This window comes from Talpa occidentalis, unplaced genomic scaffold, assembly GCF_014898055.3.
Source record: "Talpa occidentalis isolate TD23 unplaced genomic scaffold, MPIMG_talOcc4v2.1, whole genome shotgun sequence".
Taxonomy (NCBI): Eukaryota; Metazoa; Chordata; class Mammalia; order Eulipotyphla; family Talpidae; genus Talpa; species Talpa occidentalis.
In genome coordinates this window covers 65408134-65429210 of record NW_026555331.1, presented here as the reverse complement: position 1 = coordinate 65429210, position 21077 = coordinate 65408134, and positions in this window count along the sequence as shown.

Genomic DNA, 21077 nt, shown 5'->3' with positions numbered 1-21077 from the left:
AATATTTTACAATAAAATAGGGAGTGGTCGCTAAATATTTTTGACACCATTCACTTAAATGTCACTTTTTTCTTTCACTAAAAAAAAGACCTGCTAAATTTGCTGACATTTTCTGTGATATATTACTGATCAGTATTATGCCACTAAGTATAATTTTTTTTGAAAAATTAAATGCATTTAGTCACTCCACAGTAGACATTTTAGAAAATGTCCCCAGAATCACTATTATTGAAAAGAAACCCATGTCATAGAAAGAGAATTTAAAAAATGCTTGCCCTGTGTGCCACATGAAGCCAGACTGCCTAAGAAAATCTAAGCACACAATATCTAGTGTCAATAGGAAAAAACTTTCTTTGTAATTATCAAAAAATATTAAATCAGTGCCCAATTTTCACATCTTTTTTTTAAATTATTATTACAATGCGTTTGCATACAGCTTTGGAATAATTTTCATTTTCTTGCATTTTTGTTACTGGAACCCAACTGTTTCAGCTGTAGGAGCCGGCAGGACCAGTGGTGTTCTTTCATCCTGCTGCCCCACTGCAAGTCAGTTGTGGCCTTTGCTCCTCAGAGCCCAGTAACTGCCCTTTTGTGAGTTGTGCAGCTGCTCCTCAGAGGCCTTTTACATAGCAGTGTACTTCCTGCATTGTGGAATGGACCAATCAGGTGCTATGGGCTGATTTGTAATTGGTCCAATCAGCCACAGGATTGAAAAATGGTCCAATCAGATTTGTGGGTGGGACACCCTGAAAGAGGATATAAGCCAGGGTCAGAGGGAACTGAGGGGAGAGGACCTCAGCCCCAGAAGGAGAAAGAGGACACTGGCCCCCAAGAGTAGAGAGGATGCCAATCCCTGAAAGAAGAAAGAAGATGGTTCTGGTCTCTAAAGGAAGAAGAAAGAAGGGGAAGACTCCACTCCTGGCCTCTGAAGAAAGAGGAAAAGAAGCTTCCAGCAGCTGCCTCCAAGGAGGGAAGAGAAGCTGAAGACCTCTGTTAGAGACTGAGCCTCCAGTCCTGTCTCTGATGTTGCCTGAAAGGAGCACCAAAGACTCTGGGCCTGGTTTCTCAGAGAGCTGTTTGTTGTTGGTATAACCCAACAACTCCCAAAGAGATGTTAACACTGGGTGTCTTTGACACCTCCTCTGAGAGCCAGTAGTGATCATCACTACCGGCCAGTGCTATCCAGCACTCCTGGTAACCAGTGGTGACCATCTCTGATGCTCTCTGGGGGAGATGGCTGGCCACTTGTGGCTATGGTAAGCTCTTTGTTTACCCTGTTTGTAAAATAAACTCTATGGTTGTTGTTCCTGGAGCCTGAGGTCTCTTGCAATTTTGTGCATGGGTGAGAACCCACAGGGAGTGACCTGTCCTCTTTAAGGGCACTTCCTTTGTCAGGCTCTCGCCCTTGGTTTTGGCTTCTGGTTTTTTGGGGCTTTTTGGTGTCTCTCTGGTCTCAGAGCCTGGGCAGGGGGGTGGCCATTCCATCCTTCAATCTGGCATCCTGCCTTGTTGCCTTTTTGCCCTGTGCACCCTTGTTTTAGTTTTGGCTTAAGGACATGGACAGACATTAAGCTAGCATTTCTAGCTTCAGACACAATAGGGGGTGGGATCAAAAGTGTAACTGGTGCCCAGAGGAGACACCCTATGGGAGAGGTGTATCTGAGGCTGAGATAAGCCAAGGAGTCCTTATGTCACCTATCTCACATCAGGCCAAGGAAACCAGTCTTGTTGAAATGTCTCCAGGGCAATTTGGACTTCAGTCACTGTCCTAGCTCTATTTTTAAGGCTTGAATTTCAATTTTACTTCACCATTCCACTTTAGACAAACAGCTTTTTTAAAATTTATGTACTTTAAATGTAAGTTGTTATACCACCAATGTATTATTTAATGTTTGTTTTTAAAATTCAATGTCAAAAAAAAGAACAGAAAAAAAAGAAGTGCTTAAGACAAGAGGAGGAAGTTTTGATCACAAAATTAACAACAATTCACATGTGTTCTAGCAGTGTGATGTAGGCAGAGAGAAGAGCCTTTGTGGCCCAAGGAGAATCCATTTCTGTATGTCCACTTGGGGGAATGTTGATCAATAATACTACACAGAGATGGCTGTTTAATCTGCTTCAGAACCAGGGCTTCACAGTACTTGGTTCTACAGAGTTTATGCAAACTTTGCTAAAATATTTCTGGCAGACAGTGCAGGAACATGTACAATCTAGACTTATGTTGTTATTTAGAAAACATGCAAAATGACAATTATTGCTCTGCATGAAAAAATGTTAATGTATCATAATGAGAAAGATACAGTCCCTTTCACAAACTACTTTAATTTACTGTACCAGTGATTGTATCTTCCTGACCATCCTCAGCCAAAAGTTTAAAGAGTAGAAATTTCTCATGGTGAAATTTTCTCTTTTCATTCATAAAGTTCTAGAGCAGTTAAGTAAACTGTAGCTAGCCAAAATAAAGTGGGTTGCATGAGGTACATAATCATTCCTGTAAAATAAAACTCGAGTATTCTAGCATAAGAGCACATTCTAGAAAATGAGAAGTTAATAAAACCCCCAGAAGACAGTTAATTTGAATATAAATTCTTATCTCCCTGCCTACTCAGTAATTGATTTCTTTAATAAAGATTATTAAAATAATTTACTTAATCTTATATCTTAATTGTGCAGAGAATGATTGAAAATGAGTCTTTAAAAAGATTAATATTTTAAATGAAGATTTTTTAAATTGTAGGATTTTCTTTATTTCATTTGTCAATGGTTCCTAGACAGAAATTGTAGTAAATCTGTAAAGTGACATTTGCTTTATCAAAATGTCAGATCCTGAAAAATTACAAGCTACATAAAATACCTGTGAGGACACAGTAATTCCTCTTTTAACAATTAAATCAATAGCTTAAAATAGCGTAGATACTCTATTCATAAGGTAACATACAATTCACAATGGGAAAAAATGCAAAGCAAATTGGTCTGATGATATAAAAGATAATCATATTTTTTTTTCCATTGAGGTAACATTGGTTCACAATGTTGTTCGTGATTTAAAGGTATAGGATCTCCCCCTTCTGGTGTTAATACACCACATCCTTTGCCAAAACACCCATAGTCCTCCACCAGAGTCCATTGTGCTCCACCTCACTTTGTTTTCTCCTCTTCTCTCTTCCCTTCTGGTAACTCATTTCTACAGTTAGATTTCTGGGGTTTGTTATTGGTTTGGCTTTATAAGACCTTGTATTTTGCTTCTGTACATTCCAAATATAAGTGACACAATCCAGTATGTCTTTCTTATTCTGACTTGTGGATCACTAACATAAAGAAGTACCAGAGAAGATATAGTGTGTGTGTGTGTGTGTGTGTGTGTGTGTGTCTATCTCACATCTTCCTGATTGACTCATCTGTTTTGGGCACAAAGATGGTTCCTATAGCTTAGCAGTTGTAAGTAGTGCTGCAATGAATTTGTGTGTGTGTGTGCGTGTGTGTGTGTGTGTTTATATTCCTTTGAATTAGTGATTTTGTATTCTTCAGGTAGATACCTAGGTATGGAATTGCTGGCTCAGAGAGGAAATACATTTTTATTTTTTTAATAAATTTTATTTTTATATTCCCCATACAATTGCAAACCCCTTATTTTGACCCCAATCCCTCCCCTCCCCGCCCCCCACCCCCCATAGAATGTCTCTGGTTCATAGCTGTTTGTTGATTTTGATTTTCACTTTCTTATAGCTATTCATTTAACTGGTCCCTTATTTAAGTTTTCTAGATACCTGCTATGAGTGAGAACATCTGGTATTTTTCTTTTTCTTTCTGGCTTATTTTGCTGAGCATGATCCCTTCCAGCGCCATCCATGTTGCTGCAAATTGCATGTGTTTATCTTTTTTTAATGCTGAGTAATATTCCATGGTGTATATGTACCACATCTTCTTGATCCAGTCATCTATTTTTGGGCATTTGGGTTGTTTCCAAAGCTTAGCTATTGTAAATAGTGCTGCTATAAACATAGGGGTGCAGGTGCTCTTTGCAATTGATATTTCTGTGTCCTTTGGGTAAATACCTAGGAGTGGAATTGCTGGATCATATGGAAGCTCTATGTTTAGTAGGTCAAGAAATCTCCACACAGCTCTCCATAGTGGTTGGACCAGTTTGCACTCCCTCCAAAAGTGCAGGAGAGTCCCTTTTTCTCCACAACCTCACTAACATTTGTTGTTGCTAGTTTTTTTAAATATGTGTCATTCTCACATTTTTAATCGAGAAATTTCTATACTATTTTCTGTAGCAGCTGCAATAGTCTACATTCACACCAACAGTGTAAAAGTTTCCTTTTTCTCTGTATTCTTGTCAATTCCTGTTGTTTCCTGTCATTTTGATATGGGCCATTCTTACAGGTATGAGGTGGTATCTCATTGCAATTGTGCTTTGCATTACGCTAATGCAAATGTTGAATTTGGTTAGCTTGTCTGTTGACCAACTGTATGTCTTCTTTGGAAAAGTGCCCTATTTAACTCATCTGCCAATTTTTGATTGGTTATTTGTTTTTTTTTTTCTTTTTTTTTTCTTTTTATTTTTTGGGTTGCATGAGTTCCTTGTAGATCTTGGATATCAGTGCCTTGTCAGATGTCTAATATGCAAATACTTTCCCCCATTCAGTAGGATGTCCTTTTGTTTTAGTGATAGCTTTATTCACAGTACAGAAACAATGTTTGATGTAGTCTGAATTGTTTATATTATCTTTTTTTTTTGTCCTTGCTTTTGGAGATGAATCCACAAAGATATCATTGAAACCTACATTGTGGAGCAGTTTGCCTGTTTTTTTTTCTATATATTTTATGGTTTCAGGTCTTACATCCAAGTCTTTTATTCATTTTAAACTTTTTTATTGAAGCATCATCATTTTAAATCCTTGCTAGTATTTTGAGTTGGTTTATGTTTATGGTGTGAGAGGGGTCTAGATTCCTTCTTGTGTATGAGGCTGTTGAGTTTTTCCAGCATTTACTGAAGAGGCTTGCCTTGTTCCAATATGTATTATTAGCTCCTTTGTCATAGATTAACTGTCCATGTAAGTGTGGATTTATTTCTGGGCTCTCAATTCTGTTCCACTGGTCTGTGTGTCTGTTTTGGTCCCAGTACCATCCTGTTTTGATTTTTGAAAACTAGGAGTGTGAGACCACTATTCATCTATTTTTTGGTAAGCATTACTTTGGTTATCCAGGATCTTTGGGATTCCATGAGTTTCAATATCATTTGTTTTATATCATTGAAGAATGCCATTAAACTTTGATAGGGACTGCATTGAATCTGTATATTGATTTGAGTTAGATGGTGTTTTGTCTGTTCATCAATGGTGTTTTGTTAGCTATCCAATCCATGGACAGGCATATAGTTCCATTTCTTTTTATCTTCTTCTATTTCTTTTAACAACATAATACAATCTTCATTGTATAGATCATTCACTTCCTTTGTTAAGCTTAACCCTAAGCATTTAATTCTTTTGGATGCAATTGTAAATGTGATTTTTTTCCCCTCTAACAAATTGGTTGCATACAGGAAGGCAACTGAATTTTTTTATATTAATTTTGTAACTTGCCAAATTGCTAAACTGTTTTATTGTTTCAAATAGTTTTTTAGTGGAGTCAATGTTTTCTATGTATGTTTTCAATATGTTACCATATTGTCTGCAAATAATGAGAACTTTAATACTTCTTCCCAAATTGGATTCATTTTATACCTTCTTGCCAAATTGCTACCGCTAAGATTTCCAATACTATGTTGAACAGAAATGCTTAAAATGGACATCCTTATTTTGTATCAGATCTTAGTGGAAAAGCTTTTAGTTTTCACCATTGAGAATGTTGTTAGCTGTGGATTTGGCCTTTATTATGTTGAGATGTCTTCAACCTACCTATGTGTTATGAGAGCTTTCTCATAAATGAATGTTGAATTTTATTAAATGCTTCCTTAGGATATCTTGTTATGATCATATTAATTTTATCTTTCATTTTATTAATGTTGTGAGCTATGATAATTGATTTTTGGATTTTGAACCATCATTGTGTCCATGTAATAAAGAATACAACATGGTTTATGATCCTATTAATGCAGTGTTGAATTTGGTTAGCTTAGATTTTGTTGAGGATTTTTTTATCTATGTTCATTATGGAATTTTTTCTGTTTGTTTTTTTTTTTAGTGTTATCTGCTTTTAGTTTTAGGGTGATGTTTGTCTCATAAAATGTATTTGGATGTTTTCCCTCATTCTCAAATTTTTTAAAGAGTTTGAGAAGGATAGGTATAAGCTCATCTTTGAAGATTTGGTAAAACTCACTTGTTAAACCATATGGTCCTGTATTTAGATCATTTGAGAGACTTTTGATTGAAGTTTCAATGGCCTTGCTGTAATTAATTTGTTCAGTTTTCTATTTCTTCATGATTCAGTCTTAAATAGTTGTATATATTTAATAATTAGTCTATCTCTTCTAGGTTATTCAATTTACTAGCATACAAATATTCGTAGTAATCTCTTATGATTCTCTGATTTTTTGTGATGTCTTTTGGAACTTCTTTTTCATTTCTGATTTTATTCACTTGAGTTTTTTATGAATTTAGCTGGAGGTTTGTCTATTTTTGTTTATTGTTTTAAAGAACCAGCTTTTGGTTTTATTAATCTTCTGGAGTGTCTTTTTGACTTCAATCTCCTTTATTTCTGCTCCATTTTTATTATTGTCTTCCTTCATCTGGCTTTTAGCTTTTTTTTTATTCTTTTCTAGTTACTTAAGTTGAGAGATATGATTATTTATTTATATTGTTTCTTGCTTATTGATATGGGCCTGTATTACTTAATACGGCCCTCTTAGTACTACTTTTGCTCTGTTTCATAGGTTCTGGTAGGTTGTGTCCCAATTTTCATTTGTTCTAAGGCTTATTTAATTTTTTTCTTTTATTTCCTTGATACCCAACAGTCATTCAGTAGTATGTTGTTCTGTCTCCACATAGTAGATGTTTTTCTTGCTTCCTTCTTGTGATTAGTTTCTAGTTTGACACCATTGTTGTCAAAGAAGATGCTAGGTATGCTTTTGGCCTTCATGAGTTTTTGATACTTGTTTTGTGACCCAACATATGGTCAATCCTGTAGAATGTCCATGTGCTCTTCAGAAGAATGTGTATTTAACTTTTTTGTATATGTGTGGTGCAGTACCCTGTAAAGATCTATTAAACTCATGCTTTCTCATTCTTTATTTAAAGCTACTTTTTGTATTTATTTTTTTTCCTGCCTGACTGATCTGTCCATTGCTGAAAGTGGGTTGTTTAAGTAGCCAGCCACATCTATTCTGGTCCCAACTTCTTTTCAGACTTGATATTAATTGCCTTATGTATTTTGATACTCCATTTGGTGACTATATATTGATGACTTATATTTTCCCACTGTGTTGTTCCCTTATCATTGTATAATGTCTGTTCATGTCCTTCCTCACCATATTTTTAGCAAGACACATATATTATCTGATATGAGAAATGCTCTCTCTGCCTGCCTCTGTGTCTTATTTGCTTGTTGGAAAGTTTTCCAGCCCTTTACTCTGAGCTTATGTTTATCTTTGGAGTGTAGGTACATTTCCTGGAGATAGCCAAAAGCTGATTCTGGAGGGGAGCGGGAACCCACTGCCAGGGCTGACCAGGCATACAGGGAGTGCGTCCCACATCACCATATTAGAACAGGGACATTTCTTCAGTAAAGACTGCTTGAAACTGGCAGAAGGCTCCCAAAGGAGCCAGAGGTGAGTTAGGAAGTTTGCCCATGCCAGGCCCCTTCTGGCCTGCAGTCTGAGCCCAGAGGGGGAGCGGGAACCCACCACTGGGGGAGACTGGGCGCGCAGAGGAGTGCGAACCCGCATCACCATTTTAGAACAGGGACCTTTCTTCAGTAAAGCCTGCTTGAAACCGGCAGATCTTGAAGAGCCAGAGGTGAGCTGGGAAGTCGTCCAAGATGCCAGCTAGTACGAGCAACACAGTGTCCCAATGCATACGGCAAATTAGAAAACAGACAGTAGGGAGTAGAAAAACCACACGCGACCCAGCAACTCCTCAGGAAAAAGGCACACCACAAAAAGAAAACCATCCCCCGGATTGCAACAAAAGTAACTTAGAAGAAATTCTGAGCCTTCCAGAAAGAGAATTTAAAATTGCTGTGATTAAAAAAAATGACAGAAGTCATAAAGGAAAACAATGATAAGGGAAAAATAATCAACGATCAGAAGAATGAAATTGAGTCCCTAAAGAGGGAAGTAAAAGAAATGCAGGAGATCAAAGAATTAATGGAGGTGCTAAAGAACTCTGGGAAAAGCAATGAAAGCAGAATAGATGAAATGGAAAAATGAATAAGTACTCTTGAAGACACAGAAATAAAAAGAACCAAAACAGAAAAGGAAAGAGAAGTATGAAGGATAAAGACCGAAGAAAGACTTCGGGAACTATCTGACTCCATGAGGAAAGGAAATATAAGAGTTATAGGAATCCCAGAAGGAGAGGAGAGAGATGTAGAAACAGAGAAAATATTCAAGGAGATAATTGAAGAGAACTTCCCAAACATGAAGACGGAGCTGAAAATTGATATACAAGAAGCAAGAAGAACACCAAACTTCCATGACGAAAGGAAAAATATAGCAAGACACATAACAGTAAAGCTCCCAAGAATCCAAGACAAGGAAAAAATAATGAAGCTGACAAGAGGGAAGAAACAGATTACATTCAAAGGAAAACCAATCAGACTGACATCAGACTTCTCTGAAGAAACACTACGGGCAAGAAGAGAGTGGAGGGACAGAGTCAACAGACTCCAGGAAAACAGATGCCAACCAAGAATACTCTATCCCACAAAGCTCTCCTTCCTCTATGAAGAAAGAATAAGGACTTCCCAGACAAACAGAAACTCTGGAATTTCATTACGACTAAACCCCCACTCCAAAAAATACTACAAGGAGTCCTAATGCCAGAAACTCAGAGGGACGAATAACAACAATAGAAGTCCCAAAAAAAAGTTATTAAAAGAATAAATAAATAAAATCAAAGGAAAGACAAACACAATGGCAAATATAGATGCTAACATATCAATATTAACTCTAAATGTAAATGGACTAAACTCTTCAATAAAAAGACACAGAGTTGCAGGCTGGATTAAGAAACAAAACCCAACGTTTTGCTGTTTCCAGAAAATACATTTAGCTACAAAAGATAAAAATAGACTCAAAGTTAAAGGATGGAAAACAATCCTACAAACAAATAGACCAAAAAAGAAAGCAGGAACAGCTATACTTATATCAGATGAAACAGATTTCAAACTCAAAAAGATAAAAAGAGACCCCAATGGTCACTACATTATGATCAAGGGAACAATACATCAAGAAGAAATAACACTCATTAACATATACTCACCAAACGAAGGAGCACCAAAATATATCAAATAACTATTGCCATCTCTGAAAACAGTCATCAGAGAAAACACATACATAGTGGGATACTTCAACACACCACTATCATCAATGGATAGATCAACGAGACAAAAAATAAGTAAAGACACTAAAGCTCTAAATAAGAATCTAGAGCACTTGGGCTTTACAGACATCTATAGAACACTAAACCACAAAAAATCTGAGTACACATTTTTCTCAAGCGCACACAGATCATTCTCCAGGATCGATCACTACTGGGACCCAAGACAAACATCAACAGATACACCAAGATTGAAATCAAACCAAGCATCTTTTCTGACCATGAAGGCATCAAACTAGAAAGGAACCATAAAAAGAAGGCAAAGAACTCTCCTGCCTTATGGAGATTGAAAACCACACTTCTGGAAGACCACTAGACTAATGAGGAGATCAAAGAAGAAATTAAAAAAATTCTTTGAATTGAATGACAAGGAGGGCACCAATTTCCTAAATGTATGGGATGCAGCAAAAACAGTAATAAGAGGAAAATATATAGCAATAGAGGCTCACATCAAGAAACAAGAAAGAGGGCCTCCCCTGGTGGCGCAGCGGTTGAGCATTGGGCTGCGAAGCTGCCCGCAGCCTCTGCAGCTCCGGTTCGGTCCCCGGCTGCCGGAGAGGGTCCCACATGGCACGCAGACCTCTCCTGCTGCCCGCTGCTCCCCTCAGCAGTGTATTTCATCCGTCTGTTCTGTTCCCTGCTCTGGCTCTGGTGAATTCTCTCACCCTCCCACGCTTCTGACTGTACCCAGTGCTTGTATAAATAAATAAATCTTTTAAAAAAAAAAAAGAAACAAGAAAGAATTCAAAGAAACAACCTAATCTCGAAGCTCAAAGAACTAGAAAAAGAACAACATAAAACCCCCAAAACCAGTAGAAAAAAAAGAAATAATAAAAACCAAAGCAGAAATAAATGAAATCGAAACTAAAAAAAAAACAATCCAAAAGATCAATAAAACCAAGAGCTGGTTCTTCAAAAAAATCAATAAAATAGACAAACCCCTAGCCAGACTCACAAAGGAAAAAAGGGAGAAAGCACAAATAAACAGGATCATAAATGAAAGAGGAGAAATCACAACGGACACAGCAGAAATCAAAAGAATAATCAGTAACTACTATGAAACAGTTATATGGAAACAAGTTCAACAATCTAGAGGAGATGGACAAATTCCTACAACTCTACAATCACCCAAAGCTAGATAAAGAAGAAATAGAACACCTAAACAGACCAATTACAAGCAGCGAAATTGAAATGGTAATCAAAAACCTTCCCAAAAACAAAAGCCCAGGACTGATGGATTTACAAATGAATTCTACCAAACATTCGGAGATGAATTAGTGCCTGTCCTTCACAAACTCTTCCAAAAAATTGAGAAGGAAGGGATAATACCAAACACGTTCTATGAAGCCAACTTTACACTAATACCAAAACCGAACAAGGACAACACAAGAAAAGAAAACTACAGGCCAATCTCCCTAATGAACACTGATGCAAAAATCCTCAATAAAATTTTAGCTATCAGAATCCAACAATGTATCCATAAGATAATTCACCACGACCAAGTAGGATTCATTCCAGGGACACAAGGATGGCTCAACATCCAAAAATCAGTCAACGTTATCCAACACATCAACAAAAAGAAATATAAAAACCATATGATAATATCAATAGATGCTGAGAAAGCTTTCGACAAAGTGCAACACCCATTCATGATAAAAGCCCTTGAAACTCTTGGGATACAAGGAACATAACATCGTAAAGGACATATATGACAAGCCAACAGTCAGTATCATTCTCAATGATTAAAGGCTGAAAGTATTCCCATTAAGATCTGGAACAAGACAAGGGTGTCCACTCTCACCACTGCTTTTCAATATAATACTGGAAGTCCTAGGAGGAGCAATAAGACAAGAGAAATGCACACAAGGAATCCAAATAGGAAAAGAAGAAGGCAAACTATCACTATCATCCAAAAGCAATATACAGATTCAATGCTATTCCAATCAAAATGTCAATGTCATTCTTCAAAAAAATAGAACAATTATTGATGAAATACATATGGAATCACCGAAAACCCCGAGTAGTCAAAGCTCTCCTGAAAAAAAATAAGGGAATGGAGGCATCACACTCCCAGGCTTAAAGCTATACTACAAAGCCATAATCATCAAAACTGCATGGTATTGGAACAAGAACAGACACACAGACCAATGGAATTGAATAGAAAATCCAGAAATAAACCCACAGATTTATGGTCAACTAATCTTTGACAAAGGAGCAAAGAATATGCACTGGATCAAAGAAAGTTTATTCAATAAATGGTGCTGGGAAAACTGGGTTGCTACATGCAAAAGAATGAACCTGACTACTACCTCACACCATACACAAAAATCAACTCAAAATGGATTAAAGAACTAGACATAAGAGCTAGACATAAGAACTAGACATCAGAGCTGAAACCATAAAATACACAGAAGGAAATATAGGTGAAACACTACGTGATATGCACATCAAAGACATCTTTACAGACACATCACCCAAAGCAGTGATAGTGAAGGCAAAGATAAACAGCTGGGACTACATCAAATTAAAGAGCTTCTGCACAGCAAAAGAGACAATAACCAAAACAAAGAGAAACCCCACCGACTGGGAGAACATTTTTGCACCCAACACTAATGATAAAGGACTGATCACAAAAATCTGCAAAGATCTGATGAGACTCAACAACAACAAAGAAAATAATCCAGTCAAAAAATGGGCAGAAGAGCTAAAAAGAAATTTCTCTGAAGAGGAAATGCAAATGGCCAACAGGCATATGAAAAAATGTTCAACATCACTTGTAATCAGGGAAATGCATATCAAAACTACCAAGAGATACCATCTTACACCAGAGAGAATGGCACATATTAAAAAAACTAGCAACAACAAATGTTGGCGAGGGTGTGGAGAAAAAGGAACTCTTCTGCACTGTTGGTGGGAGTGCAAACTGGTCCAACCACTGTGGAGAGCCGTGTGGAGATTTCTGGACCTACTAAACATAGAGCTTCCATATGATCCAGCAATTCCACTCCTAGGTATTTACCCAAAGGACACAGAAACATCAATTCCAAAGAGTACCTGCACCCCTATGTTTACAGCAGCACTGTTTACAATAGCTAAGCTTTGGAAACAACCCAAATGCCCAAAAATAGATGACTGGATCAAGAAGATGTGGTACATATACACCATGGAATATTACTCAGCATTCAAAAAAGATAAACACATGCAATTTGCAGCAACATGGATGGCCCTGGAAGGGATCATGCTCAGCAAAATAAGCCAGAAGGAAAAAGAAAAATACCGGATGGTCTCACTCATAGCAGGAATCTAGAAAACTTAAATAAGGGACCAGGAAAAAGAATAACTATAAGAAAGTAAAAATCAAAAACAACAAACAACTATGAACCAGAGACAGTCTATGGGGGGTGAGGGGCGGGGAGGGGAGGAATTGGGGTCAAAATTAGGAGGTCGCAATTGTATGGGGAATTTAAAATTAAAATTTATTTAAAAAAAAAAAAAGCTGGATCTGCTTTCTGATCCAGTCACTTGAGATATTGATTGGTGAGTGCAGTCCATATAATTTTAGATATATTGAAGGTATGCTGCTGACATTTTGTCCTTAATTTAATGGTTCTCTCTTATTTCCTCATTCACATCTTTGGGGAGTTTTGCTGTTGCTTTTAGTTATGTACTCCTTTCAACATTTTTTATGGAGGGAAATTCCCATGTTTGCAAACTCCTTCGTCTCCTGTTTGTCTGAGAAGGCTTTATTTCTCCTTCATCTCTGAAGGAGAATCTTGCAGCATAGAGTTTTTTGGCTGACAGTTTTATTCTTTAAGTATTTTTTGGTGATGGCATTCCTTTTCCTCCTAATGTTTCCTTAGAGAAGTCAGATGTAAGTCTATCAGGGGTCCTTTATAGGTTACCTGCTTCTTCCCCCAGTCAATTTCAATATTCTTTCTGTGTCTTAAACTCTTTGAAGTGTTACTACTATGAGTCTTGATGACTGTCTCATTACATCTAGGTTACCAGAATATTTTTTAGCTTCATGGACTTCTATATTTGGTTTCTTCACTAGGTTTGGGATTTTTCAATTATTTTTTAGATAAATTCTCTAATCCCTCTCTTCCTCTTCCTCTTTTGGAATATCCATTGTTCCTATATTACCTTTCTTAATGTATGCAGAAAATTCTCTATGTGTCTTTTCATTTATTTCTTCTTATTTCTCTTTCTTTTTCCTCCTCCATTTTAATGTGTGATCACCTTCCAGGTCATTGATTCAAGCTTCTATTTCATCTATTCTATTTCTGTAGCGTTATCCTGATTTTTAAAAAAACGATCTACTGATCTACTGATCTTTTTTATCTCCTACATCTCCATTCTCCATTATTTTCTTATTTAATTTCAATTATTTCAATTTCTATCTTCTGTTCATTAATTTACTCAGAACATTCATTTGAGTATTTTCTTCTATATTTTTGATCAACTTTTCCATGTTTTCTTTCATTTCTTTTTATTTTTTTATCATGATAATTTTGAACTCTGTGTGTAATAACAAGAAAAGTTCTTTCATGTCTTCATGGTTGGTGTATGGAGAGTTGTTCTCTTTCTGTGGTAAAGTGTACCCTGAGGACTCAAGTTGTCATTTGTTGTATTTTTCCATCTCCCATTACTGATATTTTGGGTTCTGTTTTGTGTTCAAGTATCTTAAGGGTATAGAGTTTCTACTTTTTCAGTCAATGTCACAGTATTCCAGGTAGTAGTAGTAATCTTTAGCTACCTTTTGGGGGGAGGTGAAGGGCTTGGTAGAGGCTGTCATTAGTGAACATGGATGTGGGGGTAGGGAAGCTCATCCCTGAGGAATCACTGATAGTCCTCCTCTCTGGATTTGAGACATACATCTCTGGAGTCTGTGGGCAGGGCTTTCCAAGTAAATTGGCATTGGCACTTTTAAGCACAATTTCACTATATTGGCTTCAGATCTAAGGGAGATGCTGGGGCAGGAAGCCATGCCTTTCTGCACTTTGCCTTCTTCACTGGTGACCCTGTTCACCTGGATCACCTCAGCACTTTCACTTTTTTCTTCCCATAGCTAAGTCTACTCTAAGTGGCTCTGCCTTCCCTGGGACTGTCCTATCCTGGAGAATGAGTTCAAATAGTAGTTTCTGCCCCAGCTGCTTTCTCTAAGAGACTCTTGTCATCTTTGATTGTTTAGAGTTGAATTTCCCTAGCATCTCTTCTGCTGCATGCACCCAGTAGTAGTCTCTGATGTCCAGGATATGCTCTAGTTTTACTGTAAGTCATAGGATTCTCTGGTCCAGTGGTTGTCTGGACTTCTTTAAATTATTCTCCCAGGAGTGAAGCAAGGCATCTCCTATATTTCAGACTCTTATAAGAAAAAATAAAAGCTAAATAAAATTTGGTATAAAAACTGGCAATATTAGGAATATCAAAGAAAAAATATTTTAAGTAAATTCATTCTCCACGATAGGACAGTCCCAGGGAAGACAGAGTCACTTAGAGTGGACTTAGTTAGCTAAGGGGAGGTACAAGTGCAAGTGCTGAGGTGATCCAGGTGAACAGGGTCACCAGTGAAGAAGGCAAACTAATACTGTAACATTTACCCTCTCTACTGCTTGGATTAATTTTCTCCTGCTCTAATAGAATGTCTCTCAACTTTTTTTCTTTTAGACTTTGGACTATTTTATTGTTAACATACATCTCATGTTTCCCACTTTTCAGGGTGAAAGAAATTAAGATATAATCATTTTTATTCGATTGCAAGTGATAATTTTAGGATTTTTATATATCTATTTCAGAAGTAGAGTTGAAGTGCTTAAACTATAAATTATTTGTGTCAAGCTGATTTTTGGAAATTCATAGGTTAAAATGTTATTGATGACAATTGACATTACTTCTTTTGATGAATTTTATAGTCATGTAAGCTATTAGATTAAAACAACTGAAATATATAATTGAAAAATAAAAACATCAGCAACTTCAGACCATCATCAGACAATATTGACAATCTCCTGAGTGTCCTCTGCCCTGCCCATATCTGTTGGAAATCTACTATATTTATATGTTCTGACAAATAGAAGAATGACTACAGATCAATACATTTTTTCCCATTCAAACTCTCACTTATTTATGAATAATTACAGTTAAGGTGTGCTTTTCATATAACCATTGATTTTGTATAGCAGTATTAGCATATAGATGGAGAGAAAAAAAATAGAACTGATGACATTTTAATTATATTGTTTTAGTTTGGGTTCTTCAAAAGGCAGGTCTGGAGATTGGATCTGAATTATAGGACACTTTTTTTTTTTTTAGATTTATTTATTCATACAAGAACCGGGGTACAGGCCAGATGTGCATGAGGGTGAGAGGATTCACCAGAGACAGAGCAGGGAACAGAAATACACTGACAAAATACACTGCTGAGGGGAGCAGTGGGCAAGACAGGAGAGGTCTGCTCACCATGTGAGTTGCTCCGAGGCCGACAGGGATCGAATCGGCACTGCAGAGGCTGCAGACAGCTTCACAGTGTGGCGTTCAACTGCCTGCACCATTGAGGAGGAGGCCCTATAGGACCATTTTTAAAGGAAGGAACAGAAAAAGTTAAGGTAGGAGGGAGGAAAGGAAAGATTACATTGACTTGAACTTTAGCAGGATTTTTAGAAACAGCCGGGTCATTATGGAATCCTCAGGTTGGTTGCCATGTGACATTTCCCTACACCTCAACAGAATGGGACTGCCTTACTATGCCACCACGTCCACTCATAGCTGACAGTGACCAGCAGGAAATATGGCCTCAGTGATTGCAGCGATAGATCCAGATGGCAGCAGCTGGGGTCAAAAGGCAACTATAACCCCTTTAACATGAGACCTGAGTCCTGGATTTCCATGCCCACAAATGTCAACCTCTGGCTCTGCACAGATCAATTTTTCCATGTAGGTTTAGAAACAGCAACTTCATGCTTCCCTTGACTTCCTTTACTGCGGGGAAATAAAGAAGACAGAGGTCAGTAGGAGTTACTGTTGCAGTTAGTTAAGCTCACATCCTTGCACTGATCATTTTGAATTTTCTTCACCTTCAGCTACCACTTTTGCAGATCTTGGTAGCTCATCTAGTGATGTAACTTTCATTCTTCAAGGGTCCAGACTCTTAGCCATTCCTACCGTTCTCAGGAGAAAGTTGCTGTTCATGTTCATTTATATTTATCATGGGACAGACAGGAGTACCCAATGACATGAAAGTGGATGGCCTATGTTACACGTGTACTATTTCCTGCCTCCCCATGTAAATGTAGCCATATTTCCTCCTGAAGATCAGGGTTAGTAACTCTTGCCACAATAACTCCTTTTCTTTCCTGGGCACAAAGAATCCAGAGTGCCTTGGAAAGAGCCATAACTGGTAGTTGATAGGATCCTTGCTGTGCCCTTTGGAAAAATTAGTATGACCAGAAACTCCAGCATAGGATTTAAGAACAGGAAGCCTAAAATCCCCCCAGTAGGACACTAAGAGAGATGATGAATATATTTATATATTCTTCAGTTTCTGAATTAATGCATATATTACATTGTAAAGGATGTCTCTCCATCCCTTGAAAGTGTCGCCTTTCAGCTAGCATTTAGCTGTCTTTTAGAAGGTTGTTCCAGTGCTCTGTTAAACTCACTGCCCACATTTGTTGCAGTATGTGATATAGCCCATCACTTTATGGTCACAGGTCCAGGATCATCTCTTCACTGTAATGTGGGCCTCGTGGATGAATGTTCTATTCTGTGGACTTCTGTACACATGGATAAGACCTCAAATACACTCTATATAGTAGTTCTGGCTAAGCATCAGCGTGAAGGAAAGTCAAATTCATCTGTGTGAGGATGAATTGCTACCCTTCTCGGATAGAATGAAACCAATGTAGGTGACTTACCTAAGTCAATGGTAGTTTACACTGCTGGATCAATCAGGTGCAAGCTATGAGCTGATTGGTGCTAAATGTTCCAGTCAGTCACAGGATTGAAAAAATGGTGCAATCACACTTGCAGGTGGGGCACCCTAAAAGAGGATATAAAAGCAATAATTTGTAAAATTATTGCTGTTCCTGAGCCTGAATATCTTACAATTGTGTGTGCAGGTGACAACACATAGACAGTGGCCTCTATTGGGCACTGTCCTTTGATAGGCTAACGGCCCCTGTTGTACTGTTGTTGTAGAGCCACAGTCCTATAGCACTTGGTTTAGTTTTTGGCTTTTGGGTTTTTGGCTACTCACTTATCTTGGACAGCCATCCTTCCCACTCTGCTTCAATTCAGCATTGGTCTCTGCTGCTGAGTGTTGGGTATTCAGAGACAGCAGCAGCTAGATTAGACTTGGTAATTGGGAGTACATGCTGTTGGAACCATACTTACTCTCCATCTCTGCCACCCAAGCCAACACGTCCATGTGTTCATTGCAGTTGTTCTGCTAACTCCATAGTGTCAACCACAAAGACTAGCTTCGGCCAAAGAGAGGCATTATTTTATCCTATTTGATTATTCATTGAGAGTAGTCTGATGGATGTTTTCTGGTGTGTGTTAGATGTGAAATGGAAATGTTTGCTCTTTCTTTTTGTCCTGTCTGTGTGCCTCTTCCCCAACTTCCATTTATCTAATCTTCCAGTTCCTTTTCTTCTCCTGACAGGTCATGTCATTAGCCATTAGCCAGTCATCTAGATTTTTCCTTGGTTAACTTCTTCAACTCAAAGTGATGACCAGTAGTACTCTATATATCTCTGCCAATTCAGAATACATTTTTTCCCTCTCCACTGTTTTTCAAAGCTGCTCTTATATGTGGTAATACACAAATCTGCATCAATTTAGGCTTGTCACTGTAATCCTCAGGGAACCTCTGCATGAACCAAGATTGGCTCTTTTCCCTCCTACCTTAGTCATTAGGACACTTTCACCCACTGTATAGCCAAAGACATAAATTGGGGAGGCCTCTGATGAATCCATAATGGGTCAGCTGGCATCTGAATCATATTCTCAAGAAATTTACTCATGACCTTTTGTCCTGATAAAGCTCATTTCCAGAATGAAGCCCATATATGTGACAATGGAATACTGCAAGGCATGTGTGACTTTATGATATCTTTATGACATCTATTCATATTAAGCAGTTTGTTATGTCAGTCATTTGATATCCCATGGCCAAGTATTCCACATTTACCAGGATACAGAATTACTCTCATCTCTCAAAAAACCATTTGATTCTCTGCTACTGATTGCCGGAACTTTCTTCAGAATCTCAGGGTTCTGCTGTTAACTCTGTATTGTAATGTCTCCAGTCAATGATGTGGACCAAGTCATAGGGCTGCTTTGAATGTAGCCTGAACTTATTGCAGAGTCCTTTCTCACTCTGAATCCCATTCATCGTTGGCAACATTTTGGATCACCTGTTTATGGGCTGGAGTAGTATTTTCAGGTGTGGAGTTTGTTATGCCCAGAATGCACAGAGACCAGTCAGACTTTCTTTATGGTAAGAGATAAAGGAAATGGTAATTTGCTTTTACTTTACATGTGAAGTTACAATGTGATATAAGCCCTGGATGCTAAGAGTCTTACTGAATTGGCAGGTTTATAAATCTTTATTAGGTTTATCTCCTAACCTCTGGAGTACACACACCTTACCAAGGTCTCTAGTGAATTAGAGTACATTATGACAGAGGGCAGGAGAGTTAGTAAATTCCCAAGGCAATTTGTAAATGAATATTTTTGTTGGCAAGCTTCCCCCCACCCCCCCCCCACACACACACAAGCAGGATTACTCATGCAAGAAATTCATGAAAAAAGCAACATGAAAAAGTGGGATTGCTTTCAGACTATGTTGCAGATCTGACAGCTATGGAAGGAGTGCTGGGAGAACACGATTGGGTAGGAAGCATCTTAGACTGAAGCACAGTTCCTAGAAGTTTTCATAAAGATGTAGAGAGAGCCTCTGAATCCCAAAACTGTCCCTTGAAAGACACCCTAATGAATGTAGGGGTGGATTCTTGCAGATCAGCAGTAGGTCCTCAAGCAAGTGTGAAGTTTTTTGCAGGACAAGTAGCTGATACATTTCATGACAGCCACATCAATTATTAAAATAAGGATTGATGAGAAACATAATTTTGGAGAGTAACAAAAACTTTTTCTGAATCTTTCCTCTTTAAGCTCAGACAAGTTCTTTAGCTATTCTGAGTCTCTGTTTTTTATTTCCAGTAGGAGATAGAAGTACTCATTCCAAAGAGTTGTGATGAGTATAAAATGTGATGGTTTATGCTGGTATGTAAATGTTGGTTCCTCTGAGTATCAGAATATGAGAGATCTTTGCATTGTCTGACCAATTGATCATTCCTAATCCTGCTTTAGAATGTGCAAATTTATTCATAAAAAATTTGAAGACCATTTCTTATAATAATATGTATGAAGAATATATATACATACATATACATATATGTATAGACTCACTGTTGGTTGAAATATTTCGCAAAATGCTACCAATGTTATAGGAATATAGGAAGTGTTAGTTAAATATCAGTTCAGTATTTATAATGTAATAGTAAAATAAATTTAACAAATAAGATATGAAGTAAACTAGACTTTTTGAAAATTTTCAGTAGCTACCTCTTTGGAAAATTAGCTTCCCTCATAACACTCAAAATAATGTTCAATTTAAACAATGGTTTTATTATAGGTGAGTAATTCATTATGGTTTAGTGGTTAATTTCAGAAATTGAAGAGTTTCATACTTCTTATGTTAATTTAATATTTGATTATAGATCTGCTTTCTTTCATCTGTGGCCAAGAAGAACTTTCCTCATGTTGGTGGAATTGTAGACTGGCTCAGCCCTTATGAAAAACAGTGTGAGGTTTCTTAGAATTATAGAAATAGATCTATTATATATGATCCAGCAATTTCACTTCTAGACATCTACCCAAAGATTGCAAAAACACTAATTTGAAGGGATATATGCACATCTGCATTCACTGAAGCATTATTTGCAATGGTAAGGTATGGAAACAACCTAAGTGCCTTACAGCAGATAAGTGGATCGAGAAAATGTGTATGTAAACAAATGAATATTACTGAACTATAAAAAAAGATAAACTATTGGCATTTGTGACAACATATGTGGAACTGGAGAGCATGATGCTAAGCAAAATAAGTCAGAAGGTGAAAGAAAAATACTGGATAGTTTCACTGATAGGTGGAATATAGAGACACAAAGCAAAAGGCCAGGAAGAACTGAACTGATAACAAACATTTCAAGTATTACCGTAAAGTTGAGGCTTCTAGAGGGGAGTGGGGATGATGGAAAGCTGGATATGAAGAGGGTTCAGTAGAATAGGGGGAGGGCTAGGGTACTTGGCTGTGGGTATGGTGTGGTAACATACATCTGAAGATGTATGATCCTATACGCTGCCATATAAAATCTTATAAACAGATGTTACCTCAATAAAAACATAAATGTCTGAATAGAACATACCAAAAAGATACTTTTTAAAAAGAAATGAGAAAAGGAATACCAAAAAAAA